General features: G+C 39.3%; 1 long non-coding RNA gene across 1 annotated transcript; it reads left to right on the forward strand.

The window, feature by feature from the left end:
- The first annotated feature begins 9286 nt into the window (after positions 1–9286).
- On the forward strand, positions 9287–13361 carry LOC128778159 (uncharacterized). Its single transcript, XR_008423518.1, has 3 exons — positions 9287–9394; positions 10067–10152; positions 13015–13361. It is a non-coding gene; the product is annotated as an uncharacterized LOC128778159 (long non-coding RNA).
- The last annotated feature ends 373 nt before the right edge of the window (positions 13362–13734 follow it).

Here is a 13734-nt window from a genome sequence, read left to right on the forward strand (position 1 = left end):
AGCACATGGACTTCAAACTAAACTCAGTGGATGTTGGCATTAACACCCAGAAAATTATAGTGTAGTTAATTTGAGACGCTGTTGGCAGGTAATTGGTTAAATTTTTAAAAATTAATTGTGAGAGTGATTTCATAGAAAAGTAGAGACATAGTGACACACACACACACACACACACACCAAATTACTACACCATACATGGAAGTCATTGATGAGCATCACCTAAAGTGTGACTATAGATTACCCAGAAATCACACAGTTCTGGGCCTTCCTAAAAGCCTGCAAAATCAGAATTTCTAGGGAGTGAGGCCAGAAAACCTATATTTCACAAACAAACCAGGAAATTTCTATATAGTGGAGGTACAAAAACCACTGCACAGGTAATGCATATCTTGTTTGAAATACATCCTTTGCCTCATCTCAGGGATGATCACTTGGGGAAGTTAAATGGGATGGATCTATGTGAAAGGCAGTAGAAAGATGTTACTCATGTAAACAGAAACATCTAAGTATATTGTGAAATAATTAAAGTAATTCACTGAGGTATAATGAATTGTTTGCAGATTACCTATCGAAAATCTCAGTTTTCCCACTGATGAATTGGGGTTGGAATGTTCATCTTTCTTCTTATAACATATAATGGTTCAATCATAATGTGCAAAAGAGCTTTTATGTTAATAAGAGAAATGGATCACTCCAGGAGAAAGTGGTTCAGAGGATTGGTTTATAAGCCATAGAATGTCCCAGCATCAGGAATCACTGGTACAACACCTGTGCTATGAACAAGGTCTTGCACAAGGACAACTTAATTCACTTCAGACCAATGTTGCCCCACAGTTGTATTTGAGAGTAGCTGCAGCTTAAGAAAGAAATTACGTGTGTTTCTTGGAAAAGACGAACACAGCAATGAGAAAACTGAAATTGAATAAAGGCATTGACACCAGGCATGTGCCCCCAGCTGGGCACAAACATACAGAGATACACAAGTGGGTCTATAGAATTATGGATGGCGCATCTACACCCCTATGGGCCCAGACTAACTGCACTGCTTTCACTCAGCCAGCTGTACTACAAGAAACCCAGATGATGCATGAGCAGGCAAAAATCCGTAAGCAAAGGAGAGCAGTTAGAAAATGTAACTCAAAAATATCCTCCTCCCAATAGTGACAGACACCATCTATGCCTGCTGAAAATAATCTTCACAGGCAATGAACGAGGCTAATATAACCACCTTGTATTTGTAGCAAATAACTGGTTAGAAAACACAAATGCAAGGTGAGTATACAATATCTCTAAGTGGAAACTCTCAGTGGTGATGTCAGTTTTTATGTGACATTTCAAGGTAAAGCAATAATTAGCAGAGTTCCAACACAACTCATCATGACAGTTTATTAATTTATGTTAAAAATTAAAGCGTGGTTATAAAAAAGAACAATATACCAACAGAAAAGATGTCATTTTACATAAGACAATTGATGTACATACAATTGTTTAGAAGAATACAGTGTCTATTTTAACCAGTAGGAAAATGATGGGAATTCTGTAAACAATCTTGGGCCAATTTGTTTTCTCCTAGAAAAGAAATAGACAGGTGTCTTACAACATCAGATAAATATTCAGATTCAATATAGATCAGATTTATGAATACATGCAAACATTTGTGACAGCAACATTCTAACTTAGATACAAACCCTATGAGCCATAAAATGAAAGGTGGAGGAGAGGGGCCAAGAACAGCATGGAAGTTTTTTTTTGCATCTCTTGTCCCTGAAATGCAGCCAGATCAACAATGAACCATCTTGCACACCTAGACAACTGATTTGAGGACTAACACAAAAATCTGCACAACTTGAACCACAAAACTTGGCAGTTACCTGGTGCATAGAGGTGAACTGGGGGAGAAAGAAGCCATGGAGGGCAGGGAGCTATTTTTGCTTTTGGAGACAGGACAGAGACAGGGGGAGAGTACTGGAAAGCACCCCACCTAAAGCAACTAGAGAGAAAAAGAAGAGTACACAAGGGACTGAACAAAACAAGGGAGAAAGGAGAAAGGAGAGGGTTGAAATTCACTTAGGACTCTATAAACATGGGGAGCACAGAGTCTAAAGTTCCACAGCTCGATACCTGGCAGTGCTCTGGTGGGAAGCACGAATCCCCAGGAGCAGAGAGTGAGGTCCAAGGGGTCCTCGGGTGACATGGGGAGAGGTGGTACCCTTGCTTGGAGGACCTTTGGTAGAGGCTATTCAGCCTCCCCACAGGCAAAGGTCCCAGCGGACCCTGGAGAACAACCACATTTGCTGGTACTGAACAAGGATGTTAAGGGGGAAGCCTGGTGCCAGATGTGTGTTGTGATTTTCCATAATCCCTGAAACGCTGCTGCCACACAATCCCATGAACTTTTTCTGGGGCGGGCTGGCACCCAGCGGCAGTCTCTTGGGGTCAGCAGCAGCACGGTCTTGTGAATGTTCCTGGGTGTGGGCGGGGACCTGGCCATTGCTTGGTGAGACCCTCCTGCAGAGGGGCAGAATGGGTCAAAGCCGCAGCCCCTCAGGTTGGGAAACACAGGTGCATCTGATATAAAACTCAGAAGGAAGGTGCTGCCTGGCAGCCTGATGGCTTGGTCATGGACAGTGTGAAAGCAAGGAGTGGATGGAAGCCAGAGACAAAGGCGGGTTGCTCGTTGCTGGTGAGGGAGAGCACAGAGTTCTGATACTAGAGACTGGGTAGCTGGTGATGCCATTTTCACCCCTCCTGCGCATGCACATATGTGCCTAAGTGCACCACAAAAATACACCCCAGTAAGCTAAGCATCACCATCTAGTGGAGAACGGAGCCGTTACACTAAGCCCCGCCCAACTGGGTCAACCTCGCTTTTCAATAATACAAGTCTCACCACCTGCTTAGTTTATGGACTATAAAGCGTTTCATAGTCTGACTTCTAGGGGAAAATGAAGTAATTTCAGTCATATTTCAATCTGTTAGCAGGTCCATCTATTCAATTTGCTTTTTTTTCTTTTTCACTTCTTTTCTTTTTCTTGAATACACAAAGAGAAAATTCAGTTTTATATTCAATTTTAATTAAAAACATTTTTCTTTAATTTTTCACTATATTTTTTACTTTTGTGTAAAGTTTTTCAAATTCTATTTTACTTCCATCATTTTATTTTAGTCTACTACAGTGTATTCGCTTTTTCCAATTTTCAAATGATTCCCTTTTTTGTTTCTTTTTTCTCTTTTTCGTTTCTTTTCTTTTTCTTGAATACAGAGAGATAACAATTCACCTTTATTTTTAATTTTTATTAAAAATATTTTTCTTTAATTATTTTTCTATTATTCTTTACTTTTGTGTAAATTTTTTCATATGCTATTTTACTTCCATCATTTCATTGTAGTCTACTTCAATGTATTAATTTTTTTCAAATTCTCAAATGATTTCCTTTTTTCTTTTCCCCCCTTTTTTCTCTAATCTATCAAACCATTTTCAACACTCAGACCCAAACACACCTAGGATCTAGCATCATTTATTCAATTTTTTAAATTGTTTTTTTTAATGTTTATTTATTTTTGACAGAGAGACAGAGCATGAGCAGGGTAGGGGCAGAGAGAGAAGGAGACACAGAATCTGAAGCAGGATCCAGCCTCTGAGTTGTCAGCACTGAGCCTGATGCGGGGCTTGCACTCACAGACCATGAAATCATGATGCTCATGATTCAGATGCTCAACCGACTGAGCCAAAGCCAGACGCTCAACCGACTGAACCACCCAGGCGCCCCATTTATTCGATTTTTTGTGTGGGTGTGTTCTTATTTTTTTCATTTTAATATTTTTTAATTTTAACTTTTCTACCTCATTAATTACTTTTCTCCCTTCAAAATGATGAACTGAAGGAATTCACCCCAAATGAAAGAGCACATAGAAACAACAGCCAGGGATTTAACCAACACAGATACAAGCAAGATGTCTGAACCAGAATTTAGAATCATGATAATAAGAATACTAGCTGGAGTTGAAAATAGACTAGAATCCCTTTCTGTGGAATTAAAAGAAGTAAAAACTAGTCAGGATGAAATAAAAAATTCTATAACTGAGCTGAAATCACGGATGGATGCCACAGCAGCAAGGGTGCAGGAGGCAGAACAGCGGTATAGAGGACAAACTTATAGAGAATAATGAAGCAGAAAAAAGGGGAGATTAAGGCAAAAGAGCACGATTTAAGAATTAAACAAATCAGTGACTCATTAAAAAGGAACAATATCAGAATCATCGGGGTCCCAGAAGAGGAAGAGAGAGAAATAGGGGTAGAAGGGTTATGTGAGCAAATCATAGCAGAAAACTTTCCTAACCTGGGGAAAGACACAGACACCAAAATCCAGGAAGCACAGAGGACCCCCATTAGATTCAACAAAAACCGACCATCAACAAGGCATATCATAGTCAAATTCACCAAATACTCAGGCAAGGAGAGAATCATGAAAGCAGCAAGGGAAAAAAAGTCCCTAACCTACAAGGGAAGACAGATCAGGTTTGCAGCACACCTATCCACAGAAACTTGGCAGGCCAGAAAGGAGTGGCAGGATATATTCAGTGTGCTGAATCAGAAAAATATGCAGCCAAGAATTCTTTATCCAGCAAGGCTGTCATTCAAAATAGAAGGAGATATAAAAAGTTTCCCAGACAAACAAAAATTAAAGGAGTTTGTGACCACTAACCCAGCCCTGCAAGAAATTTTAAGGGGAAATCTCTGAGGGGAGAAAAGATGAAAATATAAATAAATAAATAAATAAATAAATAAATAAATAAATAAATACCAAAAGCAACAAAGATTAGAAAGGACCAGAAACACCACCAGAAAACTCCAACTCTACAAGAAACATAATGACAATAAATTCATATCTTTCAGTACTCACTTTAAACGTCAATGGACTCAATGTTCCAATCAAAAGACACAGGGTAACAGAATGGATGAGAAAACAAGATCCATCTATATGCGGTTTACAAGAGACCCATTTTAGACCTAAAGACACCTTCAGATTGAAAATAAGGGGATGGAGAACCATCTATAATGCTAATGGTCGCCAAAAGAAAGCTGGAGTAGACATAATTATCAATCTAGACTTTAAAAAACAGACTGTAACAAGAGTTCAAGAAGGTCATTATATCATAATTAAGGGATCTATTGACCAAGAGGATCTAACAATTGTAAACATTTATGCTACAAAAGTGAGAGCACCCAAATATATAAATCAATTAATCACAAACATAAAGAAACTCATTGATAATAATACCATATTAGTAGGGGACTTCAATACCACACTCACAGCAATGGATAGATCACCTAAACAGAAAATCAACAAGAAAAAAATGGCTTTGAATGACACAGTGGACCGGATAAACTTAACAGATACATTTAGAGCATTTCATCCTAAAGCAGTGGAATACACATTCTTCCCCAGTGCACATGGAACATTCTCCAGAATACATCACATACTGGGACACAAATTAGCCCTCAATAAGTACAAAAATATCGAGATCATACTGTGCATATTTTCAGACCACAATGCTATGAAACTCGAAATCAACCACAAGAAAAAGTGTGGAAAAATAACAAATACTTGGAGACTAAAGAACATCCAACTGAAGAATGAATGGAATAACCAAAAGCTAAAGAGGAAATAAGAAGGTACATGGAATCCAATGAAAATTATAGCACCACAGCCCAAACCTCTGGGATGCAGCAAAGATGGTCATAAGAGGGAAGTATATAGCAATCCAGAACTTTCTAAAGAAAGAAGTAAGTTCTCAGATACACAACCTAACCTTATACCTTAAAGAGCTAGAAAAAGAACAGCAAATAAAACCTGAAACCAGCAGAACACAGGAAATAATAAAGATTAAAGCAGAAATCAATGCTATCTAAACCAAAAAACAGTAGACCAGATCAATGAAACCAGAAACTGTTTCCTTGAAGAATTAAAATAATTGATAAACCTCTAGCCAGTTTAATAAAAAAGAAAAAGGAAAAGACCCAAATAAATAAAATCAAGAATGAAAGAGGAGAGATCACAACCAACACAATAGAAATACAAACAATAAGAGAATATTATGAGCAATTATATGTTAATAAAATGGGCAATCTGTAAGAAATGTACAAATTCCTAGAAACATATATGCTACCAAAACTGAAACAGGAAGAAATAGAAAATTTAAACAGACCCATATCCAGTAAAGAAATTGAATTAGTAATCAAAACTCTCCCAGAAAACAAGAGTCCAGGGCCAGATGGCTTTCCAGGGGCTTTCCAGGGGCTTTCCAAACATTTCAAGAAGAGTTAACACCTATTCGCTTGAAGCTGTTCCAAAAAATAGAAATGGAAAGAAAAATTCCAAACTCTATGAAGCTAGCATTACCTTGGTTCCAAAACCAAAGACCCCACTAAAAAGGAGAACTACAGACCAATTTCCCTAATGAACAAGGATGCAAAAACCTTCAACAAGATATTAGCCAACTGGATCCAACAATACATTAAAAGAATTAGTCACCATGACCAAGTGTGATTTATACCTGACATTCAAGGCTGGTTCAATATCCAGAAAACAATCAATGTGATACATCACGTCAATAAAAGAAAGGACAAGAATCACATGATCCTCTCAATAGATGCAGAGAAAACATTTGACAAAATACAGCATCCTTTCTTGATAAAAACCCTTAAGAAAGTAGGGATAGAAGGATCATACCTCAAGATCATAAAAGCCATATATGAAGGACCCACCGCTAATATCATCTTCAATGGGAAAAAACAGAGCTTTCCCCCTAAAGTCAGGAACACGACAGTGATGTCAACTCTCGCTACTGTTACTCAACATACTATTGGAAGTCTTAACTTCAGCAATCAGACAACACAAAGAAAGAAAAGACATCCAAATTGGCCAGGAGGAAGTTAAACTTTCACTCCTCACAGATGACATGATACTCTATATGGAAAACGCAAAAAATTCCACCAAAAAACTGCTAGAACTGACCCATGAATTCAGCAAAGTCGCAGGATATAAAATCAAGGCACAGAAATTGGTTGCATTCCTTTATACCAATAATGAAGCAACACAAAAGAAATCAAGGAATCGATCCCGTTTACAATTGCACCAAAAACCATAAAACACTTAGGAATAAATCTAACCAAAGAGGTGAAAAATATGTACACTGAAAACTATTGAAATCTTATGAAAGAAATTGAAGAAGACACCAAAAAAAAAAAATGGAAAAGTTTCCACGCTCCTGGATAAGAACAAATATTGTTAAAATGTCAATACTACCCCAAGCAATCTACATATTCAATGCAATCCCTATCAAAATAACACCACATTCTTCACAGAGCTAGAACAAGCAATCCTAAAATTTCTATGGAACCAGAAAAGACCCCGAAAAGCCAAAGCAATCTTGAAAAACAAAACCAAAGCTGGAGGCCTCACAATCCCAGACTTCAAGTTGTATTACAAAGCTGTAGTCATCAAGGCAGTATGATGCTGGCACAAAAACAGACACTTAGATCAATGGAACAGAATAGAGAACCCAGAAATGGACCCACAGATATATGGCCAACTAATCTTTGACAACACAGGAAAGAATATCCAATGGAATAAAAACAGTCTCTCCAGCAAGTGGTGCTGGGAAAACTGGACAGCGACATGCAGAAGAATGAACCTGGACCACTTTCTTACACCAGACACAAAAATAAACTCAAAATGGATGAAAGACCTCAATGTAAGACAAGAAGCCATCCAAATCCTCAAGGAGAAAGCAGGAAAAAACCTCTTTGATCTTGCCCACAGCAACTTCTTACTCAACACGTCTCTGGAAGCAAGGGAAGCAAAAGCAAAAATGAACTACTTGGACCTCATCAAAATAAAACGCTTCTGCACAGCGAAGGAAACAATCAGCAAAACTAAAAGGCAACCGACAGAATGGGAGAAGATCTTTGCAAACGACATATCAGATAAAGGGTTAGTATCCAAGATCTATAAAGAACTTACCAAACTCAGCACCCAAAAAATAAATAATCCAGTGAAGAGATGGGAAAAAGACATGAATAGACACTTCTCCAAAGAAGACATCCAGATGGCCAACCGACACATGAAAAAATGCTCAACTTCACTCGTCATCAGAGAAATACAGATCAAAACCACAATGAGATACCACCTCACACCAGTCAGAATGGCTAACTTTAACAACTCAAGCAACAACAGATGTTGGCGAGGATGTGGAGAAAGAGGATCTCTTTGGCACTGCTGGTGAGAATGCAAACTGGTGCAGCCACACTGGAAAACAGTATGGAGGTTCCTCAAAAAACAAAAAATAGAACTACCCTATGACCCAGCAATTGCACTACTAGGTATCTATCCAAACGATACAGGTGTGCTGTTTCGAAGGGGCACATGCACCCCAATGTTTATAGCAGCACTATCAACAATAGCCAAAGTATGCAAAGAGCCCAAATGTCCACCGACAGATGAATGGATAAAGAAGATGTGGCATACACACACACACACACACACACACACACACACACACACACACACAACGGAGTATTCCTCGGCAATCAAAAAGAATGAAATCTGGCCATTTGCAACTATGTGGATGGAACTAGAGGGTATTCAGGGTAGTCAGAGAAGTATTGTGTATTCAGGGTAGAGGGTAGTCAGAGAAAGACAAATATCATATGACTTCATTCATATGAGGAATTTAAGATACAAAAGAGATGAACTTAAGGGAAGGGAAGCAAAAATAATATAAAAACAGGGAGGGGGACAAAACATAAGAGACTCTTAAATATAGAAAACAAGCAGAGGGCGGCTGGAGGGGTTGTGGGAGTGGGGGATGGGCTAAATGGGTAAGGGGCATGAGGGAATTTACTCCTGAAATCATTGTTGCACTATATGCTAACTAGCTTGGATGTAAATTATAAAAAAAATTAAAATTAAAAAAATTTTTGTGATGGAGAATGTATCATTGAAGAGCAAACATTTTTGAGATTTTTTTGGATCTGTTTTAAAACTGCAGTTTGGCAGATTCATATGTTTACAGTGTGCTGTGTCCCACCCAACTTGTAAATATTTGACAAATGTTACCTTTTAATTCCTGATAACATTATGAAAGTGTTAGGAAATGTTGTGGCCGATAACCTCTTCCTGAGCCTAAGATTCACATTTACCATGTAGTTATTGATTGACTAGAACAAAATGATTTTGTTTTCAGGGAAACAGAGTCTCTCAGAGCCACATTCAAACTTTCCCTTCATTTAGTTGTATGTTTTCCAAGGACAGAGATAAGATTTTTTCCCCATTCTGCTTCTCAAGCAGGTCAACCTGGATCTAGTAAGACCAAATATTTATGGACATATGTGAGTATGCAATTCCCTAATGAAAAATGTGTGATAATATGTCAGAATGAAAGATTTTTGAGACAGTAATGCTGACTGTATGAGTTGGGCATTTACTTAAGCGGCGTTGCTGGGAAGCAGATACCTGGCCCTCCATCAAATAAAGCTTTCTCTAATAAAAAAAGTAATGGGAAAATGCTGGAAAAGTTTCAAGAAGATTGTAGAGGGATTTAAAATCAAATTTTAAATAACATTACTGTGGGGGCGCCTGGGTGGCTCAGTCAGGTAAGCCTCCGACTTCGGCTCAGGTCATGATCTCACAGTCCGTGAGTTCGAGCCCCGCGTCGGGCTCTGTGCTGACAGCTCGGAGCCTGGAGCCTGCTTCAGATTCTGGGTCTCCCTCTCTCTGACCCTCCCCCATTCATGCTCTGTCTCTCTCTGTCTCAAAAATAAATAAACATTTAAAAAAATAAAAAAAATAACCTTACTGTGCAGAGACTTCTTGACACGTGAGGTCAAAGAAAATTTGGTAATATTTTAAAATTTGGACACTTCATTATCAGAGATTTTATCTCATTTGATTTTTTTTTACTACTGCATTAAAACATTATTTACCCTAGTAACTGAATTGTGTGCCTCCTTAACTTTTGCACCCAAGATCAGTGCTCACTCATCTTGCTTTGTCCTTGTTAGGTCCCAAAGGCTTTCAGGGTTCTCTGGCCTCCATTCTAAAACTATTAGGAAGAAAGAGTTGGAGGTGGAACCATGTGGAATTTTAGGTAAGGGGGGCTTCTTGGTGTAAATGAAGGTGCTCAGGGAAAAAAAGAGAATGAAGCCATATTATTTCCCCAAGAAGATAATTAAGCTTAAAGGAATTAAAGGCCTAGAAATTACTAGTTTGTGGGTTAGTGCCACATGCATAAAACGTTAAAATTTGGGTTACTTGTGGAACCATAGCAGTTCAAATATATCTACGTATGATATAATCATTAGAATAAAATAATTTATACTCCAGATTTGGTGATATCTTTAATAGATTGATTCTTGTGGAACTCAGTCTATTCAGAAAGTATGGATCCAGGATATTTTTCAACCTTTACATTTGGTGGATAAAGCTTTTAAAATAACTTCTTGAAATGAATTTGGAAGTGTATTCTGACATTTAATTTACTTTTCAAAGGTCAGGCAGATACATCTCTATTTATCTAAAGGCCCTGAAAACAGGATCTGTTACTACAGGTGTTTGTTTTAAAAAGTAAATATTGAAGCTCTGCCCTTGAAAATGACATTAAAGGAGAGCGTTAGGCACATCCTCAAAGATGCATTAGTGTCTATCTGTTTCCTTGCTATTATCAACTAATCTTACAGAACTCTTTTGAGACCGAAAGTATCCCTATGCTATGGTGGTTTATGAAAGGAGCTTGGGATTTCTCTCTGACGTTGCTGCCCTTTTGGTAATGAAACAGCACATGTTGAGTCAGCACCTGAGAGCATGAACACAAGGTGAAAAAGTGTAGATTTAATATTTAGTACTTACTGTTTTAGTTCAGCAATGAACTTGGATGTTTTGGGTAGTTGAAAACACACGAGAAGTTTCTGGTGGAAAGATGAGAACTGGAACAACAGAATCTGCTACTAACTGGGAGCTTCCACTCACTCACTTAACCTCTGATCCTCAACCTCCTCACCTGTAAATGGGGGATCACAATACTTCCTGAATACAAAAGTTTTTATTAAAAAGCGTAACTAGTAAACACGCTGAAGTTGGTGCGTTACCACTGAAGTTATCCTTGGGGCTTCGTCTACAAATCTCCCCATGTTTCCCACTCCACCTTTCCCCCTGCCTCACACAGTGAAATTATAGGGAAGAAGTGTACTGCCTTGCTTGGACTGAATGTTTGTGTCCCCCAGAAATTCATGTTGTGAAATTGTAGGGGATGATACTAGGAGGTGGGATTTGGGGAGGTGATGATTGGGATATAAGCGCCCTTATAAAAGAGGTCTTGAGCTCCATTGCTGCTTCTGCCATGTGAGGTCACAGGGAAGAGGCCACGAAGAAAGGGGATTCTGTCTAGACACGAATCTGCTGGTGTCATCATCCGGACTTCCCAGCCTCAGAACTGTGAGGAACAAGTGTCTGTCCGCACAAGCCATCCAGTGTATACTGTACTGTGATAACAGCCTGGCTGGACTAAGACAAATACTCCTCCATCTTTTTTTTTTTTTTGACATTATTCACCAAAAAATCGAATCCATGAGAAAACCAGCCATTTAGCAGTGCATGCAGCACTTCTGTCAGCAGCAGTTACACAAATGTTACCTGCCTTCACATCTGTAGCAGCCAAACTGCCTCAAGTTAAAACAATTTGAAGGGCAGCCCAACTCCTTAGCTCCTTGTGTGATCACTTGTGGGTTTTGTTGCTAGTGCATCGCAGTCCAACTTCTCCCTCTGCCCAGAGCACCTGCCTTCACTCCCTCACAGGTGTTGTTCCTGAGGGCAGTTCCCAGTCCTCATGCAAATTCTGGGAGGACCCAAAGTAAAACACCTTATGAAACGATTTCAATTAAAGCAGCCTGGTGTTCAGTGGCAGAACAGCACTAGACCAGAACCGGCTGAGGGCAGAGTTTCGTGGGATGGGTGTTGACTAGGGCCCTTGGTGACCCACACACCCCAAGGACTGTGAAGGAATTGGGTCCGAGTGGGCACTGGAAATATGTGGGAGTATTTTCCCTTGTCACAATATGTCAGATGGGAAGAACCAGTTTTTTTCTCACAAGAAAAAAAACTGTTGCAGAAACAAAAGGTGTAAAAAGAAATAAACTGTAAACCTTATTTCCTGTACTAGCCTCTTGTTCAGGTTTCGTCTCCCATGCACTCTTTGGTATCTTCAGCTACTCGTGGGTTCTTTTTGTATTTGTCTCAAATTTATAGATGTGTGAAAGATGGGCTGAAGGGGGTTTATGCCATCATCCTGGAACAAGAACTAGAGTGATAGAGTTTTGATCTCTGGGTATTAAATGGGGTTTGGGCAAACTATGATGTGTATTAAGCTCCTCTGGAAACAATGCATCTCAGGTGAAGTCATGACTTCCCTGGTAGGGTTCTCACTGTTCCAGTATTTGTAATACAGTTGTAGAGAAAAACAACCACCTGCTCCTTGGAAACTGGCCAATCTTAGGTTCATTGCTTCCCTTTTCCTTTATGCCTGCTCTTTCCAGATAACAATTGTACTGCATTTAAACCTCATCTCAGTCCCCCTTTAGGTAAAATTCCAGATAGAAAAGAGTCCTCATTTAACATCTGTCATTCAACTCTATTGAAATGAGAGTAATAGGGGTAAAATCGGCATCTTGGCAGTGTAAGTTGTTCATTTTTGTCTCCCCTTCAGTTTGCATCTAACTGGACATCCATGACTGAATAAAAGTGTCTCTACCCAGCATACAAGGATACAGTGTGATCCATCCATCCTCATTCAAAAGCAGGTGGATTGAGAAGCAGAGAGGCTATGGGGCCAAGGGAGGTGCAACAGCAGGAGCGGCAGTGCTGGTACCGGCAGAGGAGGCACAGGAGGTGGAAAGCACAGGTGGTAAGTGAAGTCCTCCCGACTGCTCAGGTGCAGCTGGAGCCTGTTGCTCTTCAGCAGCACCTGGGTTTCCCGGAAGAGAACTCTGCGACTGGGACAAAGGACGGAAAGGGAAGAAGGCAGAGAAAGGGAATTGAAGGAAGAAGTGTTCTGCTGTCTGCCTTGGTATTTCAGGAAGAGGTCTGGGACTTCTGAGACTCCTCCCACCCACCCTAGAGTCCTTGGGCACACCCAAAGACCCAAGGGCTAAGCCCACAATTCCCTTGCTGCTGTGCTACCAGATTTTTTTTGTTTTTGTTTTTAATGTCAGCTCTATTTGGTGTGCTCCTAAATTTCGTGGAGAATCAGCTCCTTTAGGAGAAAGAAAATATTGTGCTATGTCATGAGGTCTTCTGTGAAACAAAAATAAAGTTTCTGATTGCCAATCTGTTTAACTGTTACAGTCAATGTAAACAAAGCCTTTTCTACATAAGAAAGGTATTCAAGCCTTCAAGTGAGATGAGAAAGGCACATTTCATCCACTGTGAAAAATCATAGTTATATGGTATCACACAGAAAAATGACAATTCTCCAGCATCCAAATTCAAAGACAAAGAATATTGTAATCTTACTGATATACATAGCGAAACAGCTTTTATGAATTAATTCAATGAGCACAAGAAAATTTAGAAGGCAGTTTTGTCAACTCAGGCATAAAAAAAAAAATGAACAGGAGTACTTTACTAAAGGGAATGAACGTATAAAAAAGAACCAAAAAATTTATGGAGCTTACGTACT

Source organism: Panthera pardus, unplaced genomic scaffold (assembly GCF_024362965.1).
Source record: "Panthera pardus isolate Hobbes unplaced genomic scaffold, ASM2436296v1 HiC_scaffold_181, whole genome shotgun sequence".
Taxonomy (NCBI): Eukaryota; Metazoa; Chordata; class Mammalia; order Carnivora; family Felidae; genus Panthera; species Panthera pardus.